Raw genomic sequence first — 27524 nt, forward strand, 5'->3', positions numbered from 1 at the left:
AAGAGGAGTTTTGGAACTGGTACAAATACATAAAAATTGGTTGGGAGTCAGGTGTGCTGGCTCACACCTGTAATCCCAGGACTCTGGGAGGCCAAAGCAGAAAATTTCTTGGGCCCAGGAGTTTCAGATCAGCCTGGGCAACAAAGTGAGATCTCTGTCTCTACAAAAAATATGAAAATTAGCCAGGCGGCCAGGCACAGTGGCTCATGACTGTAATCCCAGCACTTTGGGAGGCTGAGGAGGGTGGATCACTTGAGGTCAGGAATTCGAGATCAGCCTGGCCAACATGGCAAAATCCCATCTCTACTAAAAATACAAAAATTAGCTAGGCATGGTGGCACATGCCTGTAATCTCAGCTACTCGAGAGGCTGAGGAAGGGGAATTGCTTGAGCCTGGGAGGCAGAGGTTGCAGTGAGCTGAGATCATGCCACTATACTCCAGCCTGGGCTACAGAGTGAGACTCCATCTCAAAAAAAAAAAAAAAAAAAATTAGCCAGGCATGGTGGCATGTGCCTGTAGTCCCAGCTACTTGGGAAGCTGAGGTGGAAGGATCGATTAAGCCCAGGAATTTGAGACTGCAGTAAGCTATGATTATGCCACTGCAGTCCAGCCTGGGTGGCAGAGCAGGACACTGAAGAAGAAGAAGGAGAAGGAGAAGGAGAAGGAGAAGGAGGAGGAGGAGAGGAGGAGGAGGAGGAGGAAGTTGAAGGAGGGGCAGAAGGAGGAGGAAACACAAACAGATCAAAACCTATGGGATATAGCAAAAGTGGTATTAAGAGGGAAGTTTATAGCAATAAAAGGAAACTGGTAAATTCCTGGACACAAATAACCTACTAAGATTGGACCAGAACTAAATAGAAAATCTGAACAGACCAATAACAAGTAATGAGAGTGGGTCAGTATTAAAAGTCTCCTAACAAAGAAAAGCCCAGGACTGAATGGTTTCACTGCTGAATTCTACCAAACCTTTAAAAAAAGAACTACACCAGTTCTTCTCAAACTATTTCAAAAAATTGAAGAGGAGGTAATTTTCCCAAGCTCATTCTTATGAAGTCAGCATTATTTGATATCAAAGCCAAGCAAGGGCACAACAAAAAAAAAGAAAACTGCAGGCTACTATTCCTGATGAACATAGATGCAGAAATCCTCAACAAAATATTCGCAAACTAAATCCAATAGCACATTAAAAAAATATACACCATAATCAAGTGGGATTTAGCCCCAGGAATGCAAGGGTGGTTCAACATATGCAACTCAATAAATGTGATACCTCACATCAACAGAATGAAGTACAAAAATTATATGATTATCTCAATAGATGCAGAAAAAGGATTTGGTAAAATTCTACATTCCTTCGTGAAAAATATCCCAACAAATTAGGTACAAAAGGAACATACCTCAACATAATAAAGGCCATATATGACAAACTCACAGCTAATATCATACTGAATGAGGAAAAGTTGAAAGCTTTTCCTCTATGCTTTTTGGAACAAGACAAGAATGCCCACTTTCACAAACTCTTATGTAACACAATATTTAGACAAGAAAAAGAAACAAAGGCCATACAAATTGGAAAAATGGAGGTCAAATTGCTCCTGTTTGCAGATAACTTGATCTTATAGATAGAAAAACCTAAAGACTTCACCAAAAAAAACCTCTTAGAACTAATAAACAAATTCATTAAGGTTGCAGGATAGAAAATCAACATATAAAAATTAGTAGTGTTTTTATGCACCAATAACAAACGAGATAAAAATGAAATCAAAAAAGCAATTTTATGTATAATAGTTTAAAAAAATACTTAAGAATAAATTTAACCAAGAATGTGAAAAATCTCTACAATAAAAACTATAAAATACTGATGAAATAAATTGAAGAGGACACAAACAGGTGGAAAAACATTCCATGTTCACGGATTCAAAGAATTAATATTATCAAAATGGCCATACTACCTAAGCAATTTATAGACTTAGTGCAATTTCTATGTTCACAAAAATAGAGAAAAAAATCCTAAAGTTTGTATGGAATGACAAAAGAATATCCAAAGAAATTCTAAACAAAAAGAAAAAAGCTAGTGACATCACACTTACTGGCTTCAAAATACACTACAAAACTATATCAAAACCATATGTACTGGTATAGAAAGAGTCACATAGACCGATGGAAAAATAGAGAACCCAAAAATAAATCCACAAACTTACAGAAAATTGATTTTGTAAAATGGTGCCAAGAACATATATATATTGAGAAAAGGACACTCTTTTCAAAAAATGGTGCTGGGCAAACTGAATATCCATATCCCAAACAGAAAAATAAAACTAGAATGATACCTTTTTCCATGAATAAAAATGGACTAAAAATGGACTAAAGATTTAAATGTGATCCCTGAAACTATAAAATTACTAGAGGAAAACATAGGGGAAATGCTTCAGGACATTGGTCTGGGAAAATATTTTATGAATAAGACTTCCAAAGCACAGGCAACAAAAGTCTATTTCAACTAATGGGTTCATATCAAGTCAAAAGTTTCTGCATACCTAAGGAAGCAATCAACAGAGTGAAGAGATAACCTGAAGAATGGGGAAAAATATTTGTAAACTATTCCTCCAACAAGGGATCTAAAATATATAAGGAATTCAAATGATTCAACAGAAAGAAAAAAATCCCATTTAAAAAAATGGGCAAATGATCTGAAAGGATATTTCTCAAAATAAGACATACGAAGGGCCAAGAAGTATACGAAAAAATGCTCAACATGACTAATCATCAGGGAACTGTGAATCAAAACCACAGCAAAATATTATATTTCCCTAGTTAGAATGGCTGTTATCAAAAAGACAAAAAATTACAAGGGAACTTATGTATTATTGGTTGGAATGTAAAGTAGTACAGCCATTATGGAAAACAATATGGAGGTTCCTCAAAAAACTACAAATAGAACTTCCATTATGATACAGCAGTTCCACTACCGGGTATTTATCTAAAGGAAGGAAAATCAGTATATTAAAGAGACATCTGCACTCCCATGTTTATTGCAGCACTATTTACAATAGCCAAGATATAAAATCAACCTGTTGTGTCTATCAACTGATGAATGGATAGAGAAAATGTGACATGTATACACAATGGAATATTATTCATCCATAAAAAAAAATGCAATCTTGTCATTCACGGCAACATGGATGAACCCGGAGTGCATTATGTTAGTGAAATAAGCAAGGTACAGAAAGACTAGCATCACATGTTCTCATTCATATGTGGGAGCTAAAAAGATTGATCTCATAGAAGTAGAGTAGAATTGTGGTTGATCTCATAGAAGTAGAGTAGAAGTAGAGTAGAATTGAGGCTGGAAAGGGTAGGGATAGGGAAAGGTTGGTTATTGAATAGAGAATTACAACTAGATAGAAAACATAAGTTCCAGCGTTCTACAGCACTGAAGGATGACTGCGATTAACAAGAATTTGTTGTATATTTTCAAACAGATAGGAGAGAGGATTTTGAATGTTCCTATCTCAAAGAAATGAAAAATGTTTGAAATAATGGGTATGTGAATTACCCTGGTTTAATCACTACATATTGTATACATATATTAAAATATCACTCTGTACCCCATAAATATGTACAATCATTACATGTCAATTAAAAATTAGAAAAAAAATTGTGGCCAGGCGCGGTGGCTCACACCTGTAATCCCAGCACTTTGGGAGGCCGAGGAGGGCAGATCACCTGAGGTCAGGAGTGCTGGCCAACATGGTGAAACCTCGTCTCTACTAAAAATACCAAAAATTAGCCAGGCTTAGTGGCAGGTGCCTGTAATCCCAGCTATTCAGGAAGCTGAGACAGGAGAATCGCTTGAACCTGGGAGGCAGAGGTTGCAGTGAGCTGAGACCACACCATTGCACTCCAGCCTGGGTAACAAGAGCAAAACTCCATCTCAAAAAAAATAAAAATAAATAAAAATAAAAACAAAAATTTTTTAAAACCCTCACAGATCTTGTAGGGGAAGTGCAAAATGGTTTTTATCACTAGACTAGTCGCTCCATGAAGTCTGAGGCCATGTCTTCCTTTATTTGTTGCTCTAAGTCCAGGGCTTACCACAGAGCCTGGCACACAGAATGCCATACATATATACATACTCACACACATATATACACATACACCCCCCCACATACACATTTATACACACACACACATTTCACACACATAAAACCTCAAGTCCCTAACCTCTGCTTCAGCTAGAGAATTTCTGTTTTTATCAGGCATCTGAATATGAGTCTTTCTGAAAAAATAGTTCTGCTGTGCCACATTAAGTTTGACCATCATTCATTGGACTAGATAATGCCTTAGCGCCCTTCCACCTCTGACAGTCATCAAATTAACACCTGGTCTCATTTGTATAGGTGAAGGATCCACCGAGGATAGGTTTATAGTAATTTGTTATTTATATTATCTTGTGATATTCTTTTCCAATAGTCAAGTAATCCCAGGTAGATGACAAAAACTAAATGTATTTTATTTTCAACCTTCTCTTGAGCTTCTAAACTTGGAATCTGTGTGCTTGAAGCAGTAGAGAAATCTCCAAAGAGGCTCCTGTTTGGCCCATGTTGATCTGTTTCGCTCTAGCTCAAAGGCAGTAGCAGCAGATAACAATCAGCAATGCTTGCAATTCATAGCCATTGCCACATGACTGTTGCCCTAACTGGCACCAGTGTTCAGGCGTAAAACATGTCCATCCATTTTTCTGTAATGGAATAGACAAAAAATGTTATCCTCTTGACACTGACACCAGAATTCTTCTAAGGGAGGGAATAACCTTTGTTTGAGAAAACTATCTTTGTAAATGTTTGTGAGAAGATGTTGAGGTGTTGAAAGCCAAAATATTGGCTGGCTCAAAGTTCCAGAGGCATGTGTATGTGTAGGTATAAGAAGTTGTTCTGTATATGACAAGGAGTGCATTTGTTGCTCCAAAGTGGAAAGCTGGAGGGATGAGAGAAGAAAGAAGAAGGAAGTGGGGAGGACTGGGTGCTGTGACTCACGCCTATAATCCCAGCACCTTAAGAGGCCGAGGCGGGTGGATCATAAGGTCAGGAGTTTGAGACCAGCCAGGCCAATATGGTGAAACCCTGTCTCTACTAAAGATACAAAAAATTAGCCGAGCGTGGTGGTGCACACCTGTAATCCCAGCTACTAGGGAGGCTGAGGCAGGAGAATCGCTTGAACCTGGGAGGCGGAGGTTGCAGTGAGCCGAGATCACACCATTGCACTCCAGCCTGGGTGACAGGACAAGACTCTGTCTCAAAAAAGAAAAAAAAAAAAACTTGGGAGGAACGGTGGAACAGTACAAGCCAATAATATTGATAACAACAGTGACGTATTGGTATGATAAGTCACAGAAACACCCTCAGGAAATAAAGTGGTCAAAGCACCTTTTAAGAGCAAGGAAGCCTGCTGCTGTATTTGATGTGGTTTGCCCTTCTGTGAGATAAGCCCCGGTTCTGCATTCTCTCCCTGCTCCATAAACACACACACAGGATGTTTTAAATAAATTTTACTGTTGTATCACTTTTGCACAGACTTTTTATTTGCATGTGCTTTTTCTTTAAACTCAAAATTTCATCTTAGAAGGACAGAGTGCAGAACAGAGACAACAACCAAGGAGATAAAAATTCAAGGAAATGGAGGAGGATGAGGAGGAGATGAGAATTAAGCCCTTGGTGATAAAGCTTTGGACTTCTACAGGCTCTGAAGAAGGAAACTTGGGACAAAAGTTAACTAATTTTCAGGGAGCACGAAGAACTAGCTGACTTCTAGGATGCCTGTCCTCAAAACATTTCATTATCCCCACCTGGCATAGAAATGAACTGCAATGACATGGTACAGGGGACACTGGAGGACTTCTCTTGGGGCCACATTACTTTTCCTTAGACTGTAAGTTTATTTGGTGCAGCTGAGGGTGGCTGATGGAGCTAAAGAGGAGGATCACGGCACCAACCCCTCAAGCTAAAAGTTGATGCTTCTGGTCAGTAATTTCCTCAGACCCAGGCAAGGGTGCCCTGCTCTGTGCCCTGAACTTCCCTTTATAGAACCTTACATGTCAAAAGGATGCCAAAAAATTCCAGGTGCAGGGCATGATCCAAACCCCTCAACATCCACTTCATTACGAACACTGTTCAGGCTCCTGGGAAAGGCTTTTCCATGTCTTTTGCCTTCTGTCCTTGAAACAAAAGGTAGACAGGTTCAAATGCTGGGAGCCTTTGTGCATTCCATCCTTATCAACACTGAAGTTGCTGCAGCTTCAAAGAGTAGAGAGTATGACAGCTGCAAGAGGGCTTGGGTAAGAGAAAAGATAAATTAATTAACTTGCCCAGTCTTTCTTCTTAGATAGTATGAGTGTATGGTTCCACACAAAAAGGCCAGGTTTTCTATTTTATTACTTTGCTTTGCTTTCCAAATCAGGGGTTTGAGATGAATTTATGAACTGGCATAGGTTTTGCAACAGTTGCACGTGGAGGCTGAGGGACACTGTGCAATCTTAAGCGACTGGCTTTACACTCAAATTTGCACCTACGTAGGTCTACATATAACATGCACGAAGCATGATACTGACTCCATTTTAGCAGCTAGGTGGATATTGAAGCAATTTCTTAAAATGTTTAAATGTGAAAATATTTAAAATGTTTAAAAATTCAGGCCGGACGCGGTGGCTCACGCCTGTAATCCCAGCACTTTGGGAGGCCGAGGCAGGCGGATCACGAGGTCAGGGGATCGAGACCATCCTGGCTAAAACGGTGAAACCCCGTCTCTACTAAAAATACAAAAAAATTAGGCAGGCATGGTGGCAGGCGCCTGTAGTCCCAGCTACTCGGGAGGCTGAGGCAGGAGAATGGCGTGAACTCGGGAGGCAGAGCTTGCAGTGAGGCGAGATAGCGCCACTGCACTCCAGCCTGGGCGAGAAAGCGAGACTTCGTCTCAAAAAAAGAAAAAAAAAATTCAGCTTTTTAAAGAAGGAAATTCTGGTACATGCTATGATATGGATGATCCTGGGACACAGTCTTAAGTGAAATAAGCCAGCTGCAAAAACACAAGCACTGCGTGATTCTACTTTCATGAGGCAATTACAGTAGTCAAATTCACAGGGACAAAAATTAGAATGGTGGTTGCCAGGGGCTGGGGGAAAAGGGGAATAAGGCGTTATTATTTAGTAAGTACAGAATTTCAGTTTTGTAAGATGAAGAGTTCTGGAGATAAATGGTGGTGATGGTGGCACAACAATGTGAACACATTTAATCCCACTGAACTATATTTAAAAATGGTTAAAATGGGCCGAGTGCAGTGGCTCACACCTGTAATCCCAGCACTTTGAGAGGCTGAGGCAGGCAGACCACCTGAGGTCAGGAGTTCAAGAGCAATCTGGCCAGCATGGTGAAACCTCACCTCTACTAAAAATACAAAAATTAGCCAGGTGCAGTAGCGGGCGCCTGTAATCCCAGCTACTCAGGAGGGAGGCAGGAGAATCACTTGAGCCCGGGAAGCAGAGGTTGCAGTGAACCAAGATCTCACTACTGTACTCCAGCTTGGGTACAGAGCGAGACTCTGTCTCAAAAAAAAAAAAAAAAAGAAAGAAAGAAAAAAAGAAAAGAAGAAAAATAAAATAAAATATGGTTAAAATGATAAATTTTATGTTATATATATTGCCTCAATTTAAAAAAATATATATATACACAAAATTAAATAAATTATATCTTAACATTCTGCTCTTACAAATAATTCTACTTTTTATATTCATTAATTATAATTTATATTTTGCCCTTTAATTTTAATAAAGAATTTTGAATATTTTAGAAGAAATTTCTTGTTAGAAAATATATAATTGAAAATCCTTTTTATTGTTTAGCTTTTTTCAGTTACTTTATGTTTTTGATAAAATAGATCCACATTTTAAATGCTTTAAGTAGAAATAGTTTACTTAACAGTTAAGTTGATTCTCAACTTTTAAACGTTTAGACACAGGATAAGCTGCCCTGCATCTGGCTCATGTTCTGGGCCCTGCAGACAGAGGAGACTCCCGCTGGTCTGATAATGGGTCCTCCCTGAGGACCCAGCTGCTTCCCAAGCAGCCTGTTGCTGTTGCTCTTGATATTTATTCTGCCCAAGAAGACTTTCTGGCCATTCTCTGCCTCCTGAATGCCTAACCATACCTCAAAGCCCAGCTCTGATGTGACCTCCTCCAGGAAGCCCTCAGTCATTCCTACAGAATATATGTGCCCATCTGTGTCACTGCATTATATGTCTACCCCTCTATTACTACACACATTTCATGCATTATTGTTTGTTTCCTCATCTGTTTCCTGCTCCAGGCTATAAGCTCCTTGAAGTCAGCTACTACGTCTCATTCATCTTTAGTCCCCAATCTCTAGCTCCATGAACTGAATCCACAAATGGCTGTTGAATATAACTTTATATTTTCTCGATAATTCAATCATTGTTTTAAATAGAAGGAGCTATAGGACTGAACGGAGCTCTTCCAAGCACTAAAAATTCTCTTTAGACTTTGTTTTGGGGGGCAATGCATTCTTAGATCGCCATTTGTTAATCTGGCTACCTGTGCCCGACACCTATTATCACCTTTCTGATTTGCTGCTTGAGAAAACAAAGATCAAACAGGTTCTGAGTGAGGAGGAACTGACGGCTCACCTCTGAGGATGATGTATGGACATTAGTGCATGAGCTTGGGGACAGCTAGTCCAGTTCCTACAAGACTCTATTCCTTCTGCCAGCTGGGTGAGGGTGCCAGATAGGGAGGGTGATCTCCTCTCCTTGTTTGCCTGTCATCACCCAGGTTTACACCTATTGTCCCAACATAATTATTAATATTACCCACTTTCACTCTCAAATGTGTCCCAGTTTCACAATAAGTTATATGATCAAGTATGGTGAGTGATCCCTTAAAAAAAAGTGATGTGACATTGCCTTCCCTAGGGCATGTCATGGTCATTTTAAAAAAATGGAGAAATGAGAATGATGTTCCAGCCTTCTAAATTCTACATGGTGACTGGTTCTTTTACCTTCTCAAATCAATCCATTTTCATAACCCTGAAAAACCTGAGTGCACTGAGCTTCCCAAACAATCCCTCCCTTCCCCACGTCCTTCCCCACGTCCTTCCCCACCTCCTTCCCCATCTCCTTCCCCACCTCCCTACCTCCCCCCACACATAAATATTTGTGAAATTCAGAAAACCATATTATTTTATTTTTGTTTTAAAGACAGGACCTCATTCTGTCATTCAATTTGGAGTGCAGTGATGTGATCATAGCTCAATGCAGCCTCATCCTTCTGAGCTCAAGCAATCCTCCCACCTCAGCCTCTTGAGTAGCTAGGACTACAGCTACCTGTAGTCACCACCACACCTGACTAATTTTTTAAAATTATTTTTAGTAGAGATGAGCTTTCTCTATGTTGCTCAGGCTGGTCTCAAACTCCTGGGCTCAAGCAATCCTCCTACCTTGCCTCCCAAAGTGCTGGGATTACAGGCGTGAGCCCTTGCGCCTGGCCCAGAAACTATATTCTTAGAAGTTACTAGAATGTAAGCTTTTGAAGGGAAAGTAGTATGTTGTACAACTTTGCCAAGGTGAATAATAAGGGATGGAATAAATGTGAGTCTGAAAAACAGTCTGTTTGCGACCTGGGCTGACACACTTTTGCTTAGAGGTGTATGAGGAATGCATTGCCCAGAGCTCGTTCAGGGACTACAACCCAATGGCTGGGCCTCCTCCGAGCTCTCCTGGATGGATCTTTCCACCAACCCTCTGGTGAGGGAGGAATCCTGCCATTGGCTTCCTTCCCTCCCCACATTCCTCTGTGGTCTAATAAGAGCATACCCTTTGATTCTTCTGTCGCTTTAAGGGATGAGGAGAGGGGAATGCTGAGGAAAATACCAATTCATACTGTACCTTTACAAAAGCAAAAAAGAAGAAAGAGGGAGCCATAATTACTCTCTGCCCCGAGGTCCTGATGGAATGGTGAGTCTCTCAGACGCTTTAAGTAGGCGCCACAAATTGTGTAAGAGCTGACCTGGGGGCCTGCTGGGTCACGTGACAGCCATATCTGATAATTTTGGCAAGGCAAGGTGGGGTGGTGAGGGGCCAGGACCCAGGAGGCAGAGAATGGGGCAAGGAAGGGGACAACAAAAGCCTGGAAAATGAAGAATAAGAGGGTCACGGGAATATTGATCCAATGGCATAGCAATATTGATCCCTATTCCAATTCCATGTATTGGGGGCCCTTCTGCCTCATGCCTTGCTCTGGGCTGCCTGGTGCAGGATGAGGCTGCTTTAGTGCCCGCCCATTCCTCTCATTCCCGGGCCCCAGTCTTCACGCTCTGCCTGTGGAAAACTATAAATTGCCCCTCCCTTCTTGCTAGTAGGGCAGCCCATCCACCTCCTGAACTGGGATTTTGAAGATTCCTGCTTGTGGGGGTGGGTGGGGGTTGTGTGAGGCAAAAATGGGCAAAGGAGTCCAACACTAGTTCCTTCCCCCACCTCTGTGCCAGACCTGTCCCTGCACGGTCACATATTTTTTCCTTGTGTCATTCTTACCAGAACCGGAAGTGGTGATTTCTATTGCTGTTTTGCACAGAAACACAGATGCTCACAGAACACGAAAACGCTAGCTCAGCTTTGCCCATGAGCAGCAGAGCTGGGGTCTGAACCTAGACACATCTGGGCCTCTCCAGAGGGTCTAGGGCCTGTTTAACCCTAGGTGCACAAAGGCCCTCTTGCCACACTCACCCTCCCCTCTTTCGATGTCTTGCCAGTTCTCACGTCCAAGCCTGGACTCATGCTGCCCCCTGCCCCACCCACTGCTCCTTCTCTACATGTTTATTTCTAGGCTACCCCTCAAAGTCCAGGGCTAAGATCCTGTTCTCTGACCACTCCCCAGTCTCAAAGCTGTGAGAGTTTCTATTCCCTCAGCCCTCTGTATATCAATTATGAGATACACTACTTTTTTTATGCTAATTTTTTCCATATTTTATCCTTTCTGATATTATAATATGAGTATGTAACATACTAACATATGTTCCCTAAAATGATGCTCTTGAGTCAATTGCAAATTGCATTTCTCACAGTTGATGGGTCACGTAGTGAAGACGCCTGGCCGGTGTGAAAATTAGTCCTCCATGCATCTGTCTCCTTCCCCGCTTGGTGAGCTTTCAGGCAGGGGCCCATGTTTGGTCACCTTTGTGTCTCAGTAGCAGCCCAGGGTGGGAACTCTGGGCTTCTCAGTAAATGCACTTGAAAAGTAAAAATGCTTGTATGTGTTACTAACAGAAGGGTCTTATTTAATCCTTAGATAGACCCTGTGAAGCATCTATTATTATCCTCAAAGAAGGTCATTACTTTCCCCATTACAGATAGGAAATGGAGGCTCAGAGAGTTTTAGTAATTTTCCCCAGGTCATACAGCTAGGAAGCAATGGAGTTTATGTGCACTTGCACAGTCTGGACATATTGGTGTTGGCAAACAAACTCTATGTGATACGGAAAAAGGAAGAAAGAACACTCAAAGTAACTGTAAATTAAACAAGGTATACTGGAGCTCAATATAAGCTTCAAAGTCCATTTCTTGACTGTGATATTCATATATGTGTATTCAATTGTCTGCACAGACAACTACAACTACAATGATTTTACAGGTAAAATTACAAGTATAATGCCAGCTGGCTACATCTCACTAACAATAAAGGGACAATTAGAGCCTTAATCTGGCTAATGCAGACCAAAAGCCTGGCTTCTGGGGGGCAGAGGGGAAGAATTTTCTCTATCTCATTTCCAAGCCCAGAACTCTGCTTGGTTCCAAGACAAATGTGCAGCTTTGCTTAGAATTGATGGCTCACTGGTTTGAAACTGTGCCAGGTACTGCTTCATACTTTATATGTATTTTAATTTCCTGGTATTCTTTGGCACTGTGTCATTTCACTAAGGGGACTCTGCCACACTTTCAAATAGTTCAATAAAGGGCAGGTCATTGTGCTGACTGGTTGGAATTCCAGTGTTCACATCTTATCCTCTCCATGCAGTCAGGGTCAGGAGAAGTAGAACAGGTATTTCAAGGTTCTTATCTCCCAGGACAATGAAAATGAACATATAATGAACATCTAATGAACAGAGCCGGTTGCAGAGGGCGAGCCAAACAACTGCTGACCAAAGCAAGAAAGCCAGCAAGCAAGAGAAGAAGAAAGAAAGAAAGAGAAAGAAAGAAAGAAAGAAGAAAGAAAGAAAGAAAGAAAGAAAGAAGAAAGAAAGAAAGAAAGAAAGAAAGAAAGAAAGAAAGAAAGAAAGAAAGAAAGAAAGAAAGAAAGAAAGAAAGAAAGAAAGGAAAGAGAGCTGCCAATCTTATATGACCTGTACCAAGATGGAATGATGGCCTGGACTTCAGAGTAAGAGTCTAGCACAGTGGTTAAATGGCCTGGATTCTGGAGTCAGGACAACCCGACTTGGAAGATTGGATCTGGCTCCTCTTGTAAGAACTTGAGGGAAGCTCCTTCCTTAATCCTTGAAAGCCTCGATTGCTCCATTGGTATAAGAAGATGATGATCACAGTACCTGCCTCCAAGCTTTATTTCAAGGACTAAAGTGAATCCAAAGTCCTTAACCCACTGCCCAGCTGATAGTGAGCCTCAGTAAATATGAACAATTATTACATTCTCATTTTCCTATTTTTTAGTAGCCCTCATTTTTTTACAGCAGATTTAGGTTCAGACCAAAATTAAGTGGAAAGTACAAAGATTCCCTATAGTCCCTGTCACAACACATGTACAGCCTTTCCCATGATTAACATCCCACACCAGAGAGGACATCTGCTGTAACTGATGAGCCTACATTGTCACATCATTATCCCCCAGAGTCCACAGTTTACATTAAGATTCACTCATAGTGTTGTACATTCTGTGGGGTTTGACAAATGAACGATGACTTGTTTTCACGATTGCAGTATTGTACAGAATAATTTAAGTGCCCTAAAAATTCTCCATGTTCTTCCAACGTATTCCTCCCCTACTCCATCTCTGGAAACCTCTGGTCCTTTTACTGTTCCCATATTTTTTCCTTTTCCAGAATTTCATTGAGTTGGAATCATATAGTATGCAGCCTTTTCAGATTGGCTTCTCTCACTTAGTAAGAGGCATTTAAGTTTCCTCCATACCTTTTCATGACTTGATAGCTCATTTCTTTTTAGTATTGAATAACATTCTGTTGTCTGGATGTACCACAGATTATTTATTCATTAACCTACTGAATAACATCTTGGTTGATTCCAAGATTTGGCAATTATGGATAAAGCTGCTATAAACATCCTTATGTGGGTTCCTCTGTGGACATAAATTTTCAACTCATTTGGGTAAATACCAAGGATTGTAATTGCCAAATCACATGGTAAGAGTGTGTTTAATTTAATAAGAAAAGGTCCCATTTTCTTCCAAAGTGGCTGCACCTTCTTGCATTCCCATCATCCATGAATGAGAGCTGCTATTGCTCCACATCCTTGCCAGCATTTGGTATTGCCAGTGTTTTGGATTGTGGCCATTCTAATAGGTGTGTAGTGGTATCTCATTTTTGTTTTAATTAGCAATTCCTTAATGACATATAATGTTGACTTATTTTTTATTGTTTTCTTATTATCCTATAAAGTTTCTGTAAGAATGAGATGAGCTGATAGAAAAGAGATTAGCACAGTACTTGGTCCAAAATAATTGTTCAGTCAACTGGAGGTTTAAAATAGAAAGCATCATTATTGACCTGGAATATTGGGATATCTTTTTTCTCAGTTTGATGGATCTAGGGTCAATTTGGTGCCCATGATTACCTCCTACTCAATTACTACTCTTTTTTTTTTTGAGATGGAGTCTCACTCTGTTGCCCAGGCTGGAGTGGAGTGGCGTGATCTCCTCTCACAGCAACTTCTGCCTCCTGGGTTCAAGCAACTCTCCTGCCTCAGTCTTCTAAGTATCTGGGATTACAGGCACCCACCACCATGCCCAGCTAATTTTTAATAGAGATGGGGTTTCACCATGTTGGCCAGGCTGGTCTTGAATTCCTGACCTCAAGCGATGCACCCGCTTCGGCCTCCCAAAGTGCTGGGATTACAGTCGTGAGCCACCGTGCCTGGCCTCAGTTTCTACTCTTGCTAAATACCCTTTACATACCCCAATCATCGCACTTACTAGATTACATAATGATTATCTGTTTTTAAATCTGTCTCCTCTACTTCAGAGGAGCTCCTTGAGGACAGAGCTATGTCTTCCTCATGTGTCCACCCCTGGCAACTGGCACAGGGTACGGTATCTGGCAGCTGCCAGGTATATTTTTTAAGCCAAACTGACAATCTTGAATGAACTCTTCTGTGCTGGACTTTGGCCCAGTGTATGGACTTGAGCTTAGAAAAAGTGAGGCACAGAAATTGTCATACTGGTCATGCTCTCCCTGCATATCATTTGTACCTTCCATGGCCTCTGTCACTGCTTGTTATTTGATGACAAATTAGAGTGAGCGCCTGTCTTCCCCATTAAAATGTGAGCACCCTGAGAGGTAGAGAATTATCCCTGTGTCCCTGTGCAGTGCAGGGCTGATGGACATCTGCAGCATTAAGTGAACGAGCAAGGCCCTGACAGGTCTATGTGCTGACACCTCTGCTTAGCCAAAGACCCAGAAAATCTAGGCCTGGCTGGAGATGGCCAGCCCCTGAAGCAAGCTCAGACTCCCTTTCTATGAGACATTAAATATAGTGGAACATTAACTCCAACACCACTCCTGAGTCTGGATAGAATTCATTCTAGCTCTGCAGTGGTGATAATGCCAGGGGGTTTATGGTTGATGGCAGATGTCAAGGATGCCTCTTTTGACCTCCTTTCTCACCTGCGGCCATGATAACTAGGTGTGGAAATGAATACTAGAGGGTATTAAAATAAAAGTTTTTCCTATATGCCCTGAAAATCCAGGTCCAGAGCCTCCTTCCTCCTTCCAGAACCACTCACTACTCCTCCTTCAATGAAATATAATAAAATGGGATGGGAATGTGAGGAGAAATGATGTCAGCAGGATGGTGAACTAGAATGTACCAGGCCTTGTACCCTACAAAAACAATGATTCAATAACTATCCACAAATAAAACTAGTTATGGGAGAGCTCTGAAGCCCAGTTAAGAAGCTGTAGCCACCTAGTGGAGGCAAAAAAAGAAAAATGAAACAAACAAAAAAATCCTGAGGATTAGTAAACAGAAAAGGGTAGGAAAAACAGTTGCATTGTAGAAAAACTATTTAGAAAGCCAGAAGACCCTAGAAGCTCTGGCCACTGAGGACCACAGCAGCCCAGATGGCTGCACAGACTACTGCAGCCTTTGTCAGCAAGGACCCTTGCAATCTTTACCAACATGGGCTCCACTTGCCAGAGTTGCCTAGAGCTCACATTCCTGAGACTCCCAAGCCAGAGATACCATGATCCCCAGCTGAGACTGCCTAGTATCCACCAGAGCTGGTGCTGCTACAACCTCCTCACAGCTAGCACCACTGTGCACACACCAGACCCAGCACTACTGCAACCCCATCAAACCCAGTATTCCTGCACATCCATGGGACCCAGGGCTGCCATGCACTCACTAGACCTGGCTCTGCTGTACACCCACTGATCCAGAGCTTCCACTGGACCCAGCACACGTATGCATCCTTAGACCTGACACCCTGACATTCTCCTGGAGCTAATGCCTATGCATACTCTGCCCAGTTGATGCCCTTGTACCCATATTCAGGTGAAGGTCTTTCATCCCAAAGCCAGTCTATAAAGCCTGGAAGAAGTAACTGCTTCTTCAAATGAGCAAACACCAGTGCAAGGCTATATGGAACACAAAAAGTCAGGGAAATATGAAACCTTTAAAAGAACAAAATTAATTCCCAGGAACCAATTCCAAATAAATGATCTATTAATTGTCTGACAATAAAAATAAAAAAAATGCTTTAAACAAGTTCAGAGAGCTGCAAAAGAAGTTGATAGAAAACTCATTGAAATCAGGAGAACATATATGAACAAAACTAGCAGTTTGACAAAAAGATAAAAATTATAAAAAAGAACCAAACAAATTCTAGATCTGAAGAATACAATGATTGACGTGAAAAATGCAATATGGAGCTTCAACTACAGATTTGTTTGGGCACAAGAAAGAATTAGTGATCTCAAAGACAGATGATTTGGAAATTATTTAGTCAGAGAAGCAAAAAGAGGAAAAACGAATAAAAAAGAGTGAAGAAAACTTAGACTTATGGGACACCAACAAACAAATGAATATGTGCACTTTGGAAGTTACAGAAAGTTAAAAGAAAAAGAAAAGAACAAAAAGTTTATCTACAGAAATAATGACTGAGGTAGCTTCCAAGAAGGCCGAATAGGAACAGCTCCAGTCTGCAGCTCCCAGCAAGTTCAAAGCAGAAGATGGGTAATTTCTCCATTTCCAACTGAGGCACCTGGTTCATCTCATTGGGACTGGTTAGACAATAAGTGCAGCCCATGGAGGGTGAGTCCAAGCGGGGCGGGGTGTCACCTCACCCAGGAAGTGCAAGGAGTCCGGGGACTTCCCTTTCCTTGCCAAGGAAAGCTGTGAGTGACTATACCTGGAGGAGCGGTACACTGCTGCCCAAATACTGAGCTTTTACCATGGTCTTCAAAACCGGCAGACCAGGAGATTCCCTCCTGTCCCTGGCTCAGCAGGTCCCATGCCCACGGAGCCTTGCTGGCTGCTAGTGCAGCAATCCAAGATGGACCTGGGACACTGGAGCTTGCTGGGGGGAGGGGCGTCCACCATTGCTGAGGCTTTAGTAGGTGGTTCTATGCTCACAGGATAAACAAAGCGGCAGGGAAGCTTGAACTGGGCAGAGTCTACTGCAGCTCAGCAAGGCCTACTGCCTCTCTAGATTCCACATCTGGGAGCAGGGCATAACTAAATAAAAGGCAGCAGACAGCTTCTGCAGACTTAAACATCACTGCCTGACAGTTCTGAAGAGAGCAGTGGTTCTCCCAGCACAGTGTTCAAGCTCCAATAACAGACAGACTGCCTCCTCAAGTGGGTCCCTGACCCCCATGTAGCCTGACTAGGGGACACCTCCCAGTAGAGGCCAACAGAAACCTCATACAGGCAAGTGCCCTCTGGGATGAAGCTTCCAGAGGAAGGATCAGGCAGCAACATTTGCTGTTTGTTCTGCAGCTTCCACTGGTGATACCCAAGCAAACAGGGTCTGGAGTGGACCTCCAGCAAACTCCAACAGACCTGCAGCTGAGGAGCCTGTCTGTTAGAAGGAAAACTAACAAACAGAAAGGAGTAGCATCAACATCAACAAAAAGGACATCCACACCAAAACCCCATCTATAGGTCACCAATATAAAGACCAAAGGTAGATAAAACCACAAAGATGGGGAGAAACCAGAGCAGAAAGGCTGAAAATTCCCAAAATCAGAACTCCTTTTCTCCTCCAAAGGAACATAACTCCTCACCAGCAAGGGAACAAAACTGGATGGAGAACGAGTTTGATGAGTTGACAGAAGTAGACTTCAGTCAGTAATAACAAACATCTCTGAGCTAAAGGACCATGTTCTAACCCATCACAAGGAAGCTAAAAACCTTGAAAAAAGGTTAGACGAATGGCTAACTAGAATAAACAGTGTAGAGAAGAGCTTAAATGACCAAATGGAGCTGAAAACCACGGTACGAGAACTGTGTGAAGCATACACAAGATTCAATAGCCAATTTGATCAAGCAAAAGAAAGGATATCAGTGATTGAAGATCAAATTAATGAAATAAAGTGAGAAGACGAGATTAGAGAAAAAAGAGTGAAAAGAAATGAGCAAAGCCTCCAAGAAATATGGGACTATGTGAAAAGACCAAATCTACATTTGACTGGTGAACCTGAAAGTAACAGGGAGAATGGAACCAGGTTAGAAAACACTCTTCAGGATATTATCCAGGAGAACTTCCCCAACCTAGCAAGGCAGGCCAACATTTGAATTCAGGAAATACACAGAATACCATAAAGATACTCCTCGGGAAGAGCAACCCCAAGACACATAACTGTCAGATTCACAAAGGTTGAATTGAAGGAAAAAATGTTAAGGGCAGCCAGAGAGAAAGGCCAGGTCACCTACAAAGGGAAACCCATCAGACTAACAGTGGATCTCTCGGCAGAAACCCTACAAGCCAGAAGAGAGTGAGGGCCAATATTCAACATTATTAAAGAAAAGAATTTTCAACCCACAATTTCGTATCCAGCCAAACTAAGCTTCATAAGTGAAGGAGAAATAAAATCCTTTGCAGAGAAGCAAATGCTGAGATATTTTGTCACCACCAGGCCTACCTTACAAGAGCTCCTGAAGGAAGCACTAAACGTGGAAAGGAACAACTGGTACCAGCCACTGCAAACACATGCCAAATTGTAAAGACCATCAAGCTATGAAGAAACTGCATCAATTAACAGGTGAAATAACCAGCTAACATCATAATGACAGGATCAAATTAATACATAACAATATTAACCTTAAATGTAAATGGGCTGAATGCCTCAATTAAAAGACACAGACTGGCAAATTGAACAGAGTCAAGACCTATTGATGTGCTGTATTCAGGAGACACATCTCGTGCAAAGACACACATAGGCTCAAAATAAAGGGATGGAGGAAAATCTATCAAGCAAATGGAAAGCAAAAAAAAGCAGGGGTTGCAATCCTAGTCTCTGATAAAACAGACTTTAAACCAACAAAGATCAAAAGAGACAAAGAAGGCCACTATATAGTGGTAAAGGGATCAATTCAACAAGAAGTGCTAACTATCCTAAATATATATGCCCCAATAAAAGAGCATCCAGAGTCATAAAGCAATCTCTTAGGGACCTACAAAGAGACTTAGATTCCCACACAATAATAATGGGACACTTTAACCCCCACTGTCAATATTAGACAGATCAACGAGACAGAAAATTAACAAGGATATCCAGGACTTGAACTCAGCTCTGGACCAAGCAGACCTAATAAACATCTACAGAATTCTCCACCCCAAATCAACAGAATATACATTCTTCTCAGCACCATATGGCACTTATTCTAAAATTGACCACATAATTGGAAGTAAAACACTCCTCAGCAAATGTAAAAGAACAGAAATCACAACAAACTGTTTCTCAGACCGCAGTGCAATCAAATTAGAACCCAGGATTAAGAAACTCCCTCAAAACCGCAGAACTACCTGGAAACTGAACAACCTGCTCCTGAGTGACTACTGGGTAAATAACAAAATTAAGGCAGAAATAAAGATGTTCTTTGAAACCAATGAGAACAAAGACACAATGTACCAGAATCTCTGGGACACATTTAAAGCAGTGTATAGAGAGAAATTTATAGCACTAAATGCCCACAAGAGAAAGCAAGAAAGATCTAAAATCGACACCCTAACATCACAATTAAAAGTACTAGAGAAGCAAGAGCAAACAAATTCAAAAGCTAGCAGAAGGCAATAAATAACTAAGATCAAAGCAGAACTGAAGGAGATAGAGACACAAAAAATACCTTCAAAAAAAATCAATGAATCCAGGAGCTGGTTTTTTGAAAAGATCAACAAAATAGACCACTAGCAAGACTAATAAAGAAGAAAGACAGAAGAATCAAATAGATGTAATAAAAAATGATAAAGGGAATAGCATCACTGATCCCACAGAAATGCAAACTACCATCAGAGAATACTGTAAACACCTCCATGCAAATCAGTTAGAAAATCTAAAAGAAATGGAAAAATTCCTGGACACATACACTCTCCCAAGACTAAACCAGGAAGAAGTTGAATCTCTGAATAGACCAATAACAGGTTCTGAAATTGAGGCTATAATTAATAGCCTACAAACCAAAAAAGTCTGGGACCAGATGGATTCACAGCCGAATTCTCCCAGAGGTACAAAGAGGAGGTGGTACCATTCCTTCTGAAACTATTCCAATCAATAGAGAAAGAGAGAATCCTCCCTAACTCATTTTATGAGGCCAGCATCATTCTGATACCAAAGCCTGGCAGAGACATAACAAAAAAAGAGAATTTTAGGCCAATATCCCTCATGAACATTGACATGAAAATCCTCAATAAAATACTGGTAAACCAAATCCAGCAGCACATCAAAAAGCTTATCTACCATGACCAAGTCGGCTTCATCCCTGGGATGCAAGGCTGGTTCAACATATGCAAATCAATAAACATAATCCATCACATAAACAGAACCAATGGCAAAAACCACGTAATTTTCTCAATAAATGCCGAAAAGGCTTTCAACAAAATTCAACAGCCTTTCATGCTAAAAACTCTCAATAAACTAGGTACTGAAGGAACATATCTCAAAATAATAAGAGCTGTTTAGGACAAACCCACAGCCAATATCATACTGAATGGGCAAAAATTGGAAGCAGTCCCTTTGAAAACTGGCACAAGACAAGGATGCCCTGTCTCATCACTCCTATTCAACACAGTATTGGAAGTTCTGGCCAGGGCAGTCAGGCAAGAGAAAGAAATAAAGGGTATTCAATTAGGAAAAGAGGAAGTCAAATTGTCTCTGTTTGCAGATGCCATGATTGTATATTTAGAAAGCCCCATTGTCTCAACCCAAAATCTCCTTAAGCTGATAAGAACTTCAGCAAAGTCTCAGGATACAAAATCAATGTGAAAAAATCACAAGCATTCCTATACACCAAGAACAGACAGAGAGCCAAATCATGAGTGAATTCCCATTCACAATTACTACAAAGAGAATAAAATACCTAGGAACCCAACTCACAAGGGATGTGAAGGACCTCTTCAAGGAGAACTTCAAACCACTGCTCAATGAAATAAAAGAGGACACAAACAAATGAAAGAACATTCCATGCTGATGGACAGGAAGAATCAATATTGTGAAAATGGCCATACTGCCGAAGGTAATTTACAGATTCAATGCTATCCCCATCAAGCTACCACTGACTTTCTTCACAGAATTGGAAAAAACTACTTTAAATTTTATATGGAACCAAAAAAGAGCCCACATAGCCAAGACCATCCTAAGCAAAAAGCATAAAGCTAGAGGCATCACGCTGCCTGACTTCAAACTGTACTAAAAGGCTACAGTAACCAAAACAGCATGGTACTGTTATCAAAACAGATATATAGACCAATGGAACAGAACAGAGGCCTCAGAAATAAAACCACACATCTACAACCATCTGATCTTTGACAAACCTGACAAAAACAAGCAATGGGGAAAGGATTCCCTATTTAATAAATGGTGCTGGGAAAACTGGCTAGCCATATGTAGAAAGCTGAAACTGGATCCTTTCCTTATACCTTATACAAAAATTAACTCAAGATGGATTAAAGACTTAAATGTAAGACATAAAAACATAAAAACCCTAGAAGAAAACCTAGGCAATACCATTCAGGACATAGGCATGAGCAAAGACTTCATGATTAAAACACCAAAAGTAATGGCAACAAAAGCCAAAATTTACAAATGGGATCTAATTAAACTAAAGAGCTTCTGCACAGCAAAAGAAATTATCATCAGCGTGAACAGGCAACCTACATAATGGGAGAAAACTTTTGCAATCTATCCATCTGACAAAGGGCTAATATTCAGAATCTACAAATAACTTAAACAAATTTACAAGAAAAAAACCAAACAGCCCCATCAAAAAGTGGCCAAAGGGTATGAACAGACATTTCTCAAAAGAAGACATTTATGCAGACAACAAACATGAAAAAATGCTCATCATCACGGGTCATCAGATAAATGCAAATCAAAACCACAATGAGATACCATCTCACACCAGTTAGAATGACGATCATTAAAAAATCAGGAAACAACAAATGCTGGAGAGAATGTGGAGAAACAGGAACCCTTTCACACTGTTAGTGGGGGTGTAAATTAGTTCAACCATTGTGGAAGACAATGTGGCAATTCCTCAAGGATCTAGAACTAGAAATATCATTTGACCCAGCAATCCCATTACTGAGTATATACCCAAAGGATTATAAATCATGCCACTATAAAGACACATGCACATGTATGTTTAGTGTGGCACTATTCACAATAGCAAAGACTTGGAACCAACCCAAATGTCCATCAATAATAGACTGGATAAAGAAAATGTGGCACATATACACCATGGAATACTATGCAGCCATAAAAAAGGATGAGTTCATGTCCTTTGCAAGGACATGGATGAAGCTGGAAACCATCATTCTCAGCAAAGTATCACAAGGACAGAAAACCAAACACTGCATGTTCTCACTCATAAGTGGGAATTCAACAAGAACACCTGGACACGGGGAGGGGAGCATTACACACGAAGGCCTGTTGGGGGGTGGGGGGCTGGGGCAGGGATAGCCTTAGGAGAGATACCTAATGTAAATGACGAGTTGATGGGTGCAGCAAACCAACATGGCACATCTATACCTATGTAACAAACCTGCACATTGTGCACATGTACCCTAGAACTTAAAGTATAATAACTTTAAAAAATTATTGAAAAAGATAAAAGTAAAACAACTGTGGATTACAAGAGTCTTAGAACAGTAATGGTTAAAAACACAATTCACAAGGAAATTTGCTTACTTCTGTGGCATACAACAATTTTACATAATGATCATAATTACTACTAAAAGCATATGCTAAGACATATTAGAATCACAGGAATCTCATGCAATCCTGAAATATACACTAATAACACATTTGTATGAATATAATCCAAATAAGGTTAAACCCCATTCATATTTGACAACACTATTAGCCCAAAGTCCAAAAGAGACATATTCGCCTTTGTTATAATAAAATGATTTTATTTGACAATGATTTTATTATATCAAATAAGCCAAATGTGTCTTTTTTGGACTTCAAGGGGACCTAATATCAAAAATTCATGAGGACAAAAGTTAGAGTTTGATTTTGGAAAGTTAGTCAAATATAAAAAGCTTAAAACACTTGATATCACAAAATAGAATCACAGGTTATTGCAAAATAAGTCATTCATTTAGCCAAAGTGATAACTCAAAGATTTCAAAAAAAGGCATTTTCATTCTTTGAGAGAGGAGAGTTAATTTCCCAAACAATAAGCCCTGATAATAAAGATGGCATGAGGCCAATTAAATCTGTCTCTCAACATTTTATTAAAAAAATCTATTAAATTTTAATCATCTTGGTCATAAGATATAATTTTCATAAATCTTGTTATAATCTTTATCATTATTTATTAAGGAATGGGTCCAAGAAAACCTTGTTAATCTGACACAAGGGGCCAAATGTTGGTTTTGCATCAGTGTGCCTTTGAAATTAAAAGTTAATTTATTTAAAAATGGAGAAAAAATGACTAAAAAATTTCTAAATCTGGGGAAAGAAATAGACATATACATGCAAGAAGCCCAGAGGACCATAAATAGATTGAACATAAAAAGTTTTATACCAAGACACATTATAATTAAATTTTCAAAAATCAAAGACAATCAGAATTTTTAAAGCCACAAGAGAAAAATGACTCATCACATATAAGGGAACCCCTAAATGATGGTCAGTAGATTTCTCACTAGAAACCTTGCAGTTCGAGACAGTGAGATGATATACTTAAAGTATTAAAAGAAAAAGAAAAAAATCTAACAACCAAGAGTACTATACCCAGAAAAACTACTCTTTAAAAATGAAGGAGAGATAAAGTCTTTCCTAGGAAAACAAAAACTAAGGAAGTTGGTCACTGCTAGATCTGTCTTACAAAAAGACATGCTTAAGGGGATTCTTCAAATTAGAAGGAAAACACACCAAACAACAATACCAAATCATTCAACTAATTTATTTAATTTTAAGATGGAGTCTCACTCTGTTGCCCAGGCTGGAGTGCAGCGGCATGATCTTGTCTCACTGCAACCTTTGCCTCCTGGGTTCAAGTAATTCTCCTGCCTCAACTTCCCAAGTAGCTGGGATTACAGGCGCCCACCACCACACCCTGCTAATTTTTGCATTTTTAGTAGAGACAGGGTTTCACCGAGTTAGCCAGGCTGATCTTGAATTCCCGACCTCAGGTGATCCTCCCGCCTCAGCCTGTCAAAGTGCTGGGATTACAGGCGTAAGCCACTGCACCCAGCCCCAAAGCATCTGAAAGCATAAATCTAACCAGTAAAAGTAAATATACAGGCCAGGCGCTCACGCCTGTAATCCCAGCACTTTGGGAGGCCAAGACGGGCAGATCACGAGGTCAGGAAATCGAGACCATCCTGGCTAACATGGTGAAACCCCATCTCTACTAAAAAATACAAAAAATTAGCCAGGCGTGGTGGTGGGCGCCTGTAGTCCCAGCTACTCGGAAGGCTGAGGCAGGAGAATGGCGTGAACCTGGGAGGCGGAGCTTGCAGTGAGCCGAGATCGTGCCACTGGACTCCAGCCTGGGCGACAGAGCGAGACTCCGTCTCAAAAAAAAAAAAAAGTAAATATACAGAGGAATGCATAATAATATAACACTTTAATGGTGGTACATAAATTATAGTCAACTAATATAAAAGTAAAAAATATTTAGAATAAGCATAACTGCAAAAATTTGTTAGTGGATTCATAACCTTAAAAGAAGTAAATGCTGGCTGGACGCAGTGGCTCATGCCTGTAATCCCAGCACTTTGGGAGGCCGAGGCGGGCGGATCACCTGAGGTCAGGAGTTCAAGACCAGGCTGGCCAACATGGTAAAACCCCGTCTCTACTAAAAAAAAATACAAAAATTAGCCGGGCATGGCAGCGGGTGCCTGTAATCCCAGCTACTTGGGAGGCTGAGGCAGGAGAATCGCTTGAACCTGGGAGCTGAAGGTTGCAGTGAGCCAGGGTCATGCCACTGCACTCCAGCCTGGGTGACACAGCAAGACTCCGTCTCAAAGAAAAAGAAAAAAAAAAAAAAAAAAGAAGTAAATGCTGGCTTTAAGAATACAAAATATGTGTGGGGAGGAGTAAAAGTGTAAAGTTTTTGTATATGATTGAAATTAAAATATTATCAACTTAAAGTAGATGGCTATAACTACAATTTAGTTAATACAAGCCTTGTGCTATCACAAAGACACAATTATAATAGATACACAAAAGGTAAAGAAAAAGCAAATCACTACAAAAAATAACAAATAAAGGAAGACAGTAAGGCAGAAAAGAGGAATAAAACAATTTTAAAAAGACAAAAAACAATTCGCAAAATGGCAACGGTAAGTCTTTATTAATAATGTCAAATGTAAATGGATTAAACTCCCCGTTGGAAAGACACAGAGTTGCTGAGTGGATTTAACACACACACACACACACTCACACACACACACAAGATCTAGCAATATACTGTCTATAAGAGACTCAGTTTAGATTTAAGGTCACCCACAGCCTGAAAGTGAAGGGATGAAAAAATATATCCATGCAAATCGTAGCCAAAAAGAAAGCAAGGGTTACTATATTTACATGAGAAAAAATAGACTTCAAGTCAAAAACTGTCACAAGAGACAAAAGGGGACACTATACAATAATAAAAGGGTCAATCAACCAGGAAGAAATAACAATTATAAATAGATGTGCACCCAACACCAGAGCACTGAAATATGTAATGGAAATATTGATATATCTGAAGGAAGAAATTGACAGCAATACAATAATAGTAGGAGACTTCACTATATAACTTGCAATAACAGCTAGAACAACCAGATATAAAATCGATAAAGAAACTGACTTGAACAACTTTATAGATCAAATGGATATAACAGACATATACAAAGCTTTCCATCAAAAAGCAAAGAATGCATCTTCTTCTCAAGTGCACATAAATGTTCTCTAGGATAGATCATATCTTAAGTCACAAAATAACTCTTAACAAATATAAGAAGATCAAAATTATACCAAGTATCTTTTCTGATCACAATGAAATAAAACTAAAAATCAATAACAATAAGAAACTGGGAAAATTTGCAAATACATTGAAACTAAACAAACCACTTGAACAACCATTGGGTCAAAAAAAATACAAAAGGAACATTAAAATACGCAGAGACAAACAAAACTGAAGGAATAGCATACCAAAACTTATAGAATACAGTAAAAGCAGTAGTAAAGGGACATTCATAGTGACAAATGCCTACATTTAAAAAAGAAGAAAGATTGCAAATAACCTAATTTTACACCTCCAGGAACCAGAAAAAGAACAAACCAACCCCCATATTTGCAGAAGGAAGGAAATGATAACAATAAGAGTAGAAATAAATAAAAGAGAGAATAAAAAACAGTAGAAAAGAAATCGAGGAAACAAGACTTGGTTTCTTGAAAAGACAAATTTGGCAAATTCCATTGCTAAACTAACTTAGAAAAAAAGAAAGAAGTCTCAAGTAAATAAAATCAGAAATGAGAGACACTACAGCAGATGAATCAGAAATAAAAAGGATCATAAACGATCATTATGAACAATTATTCATCAACTAGTTGGATAACTTGGAAGAAATAGATAAATTCCTAGAAATATGCAACCTACCAAGACTGAATTAAGAAGAACAAATTTTAACAATGAAATTGAATCAGTAATTAAAACCTTCCCAACAAAGAAAAGCCCAGGATTAGATGGCTTAATGGGTGAATTCTACCAAATATTTAAAGAAGAATTAATGCCAATTCTTGAAACTTTTTCAAATAATTGAATAAGAGAAAGCACTTCTAAACTCATGTTATGAGGCCAGGATCACCCTGATGTCAAAGCTTAGCAAAAATACCGCAAGAAAAAGACTACAGGGCAATATCCCTAATTAACATAAACACAAAAATCCCCGATAAAATACTAACAAACCAAATTCAAAAGCACATTGAAAGGATCATACACCATGACCAAGTAGGATTTACCCCTGAGATGGAAGGATGGTTCAACATATCAAATCAATCAGTGTAATATACCACATTAACACAACGAAAGGTAAAACCACATGATTATCTCAAAAGATTCAGATATTTTTTTACAAAATTTAACATCCATTTATTATTTAAAACTCTCAAAAAAATAGGTATAGAAGAAACTTACCTCAACACAATAAAGACCATATATGAAAACCCCACAGCTAACCTAATAGTGGATGGGGAAAATTTGAAAGCTTTTTCTCTCAGATATGAAGCAAAGCAAGGATGATCAACCTTACCACTTCTATTCAACATAATACTGGAAGTTCTAGACAGACTAATCAGACAAGAAAAAGAAATAAAAGCTATCCAAATTGAAAAGAAATAAGTAAAATTGTCTCCTCTTAAAGATGACATGATCATATATGTAGAGAATCCTAAAGACTCCATACAAAAAATTATTAAAACTAATAAATTCAGTAACTCTGCAGTATAAAACGTCAAATTGCAAAAATCGGTGGCATTTCTATATGCTAATAACATACTATCCAAAAATGAAATTAGGAAAACAATTCTATTTACAATAGCAACAAAAAGAACAAAATACT

The 27524-nt window shown here is 39.7% G+C and overlaps 1 long non-coding RNA gene across 2 annotated transcripts in view; it reads right to left on the reverse strand.

The window, feature by feature from the left end:
• Positions 1-4490: 4490 nt before the first annotated feature.
• LOC129059630 (uncharacterized) overlaps positions 4491-27524 on the reverse strand; it is a 29661-nt gene continuing 6627 nt past the window's right edge. Inside the window, exons 2-3 of one of the 2 annotated variants that reach the window (XR_008525647.2) lie at positions 6093-6330; positions 4491-4742 (exon numbers count right to left, since the gene is read on the reverse strand). This is a non-coding gene — a long non-coding RNA (uncharacterized LOC129059630). Of the gene's footprint in view, positions 4743-5173; positions 5292-6092; positions 6331-27524 lie in introns of those variants that run through there. The other variant, XR_008525646.2, reaches the window with a different exon arrangement.

This window comes from Pongo abelii, chromosome 4, assembly GCF_028885655.2.
Source record: "Pongo abelii isolate AG06213 chromosome 4, NHGRI_mPonAbe1-v2.0_pri, whole genome shotgun sequence".
In the NCBI taxonomy this organism is placed as follows: Eukaryota; Metazoa; Chordata; class Mammalia; order Primates; family Hominidae; genus Pongo; species Pongo abelii.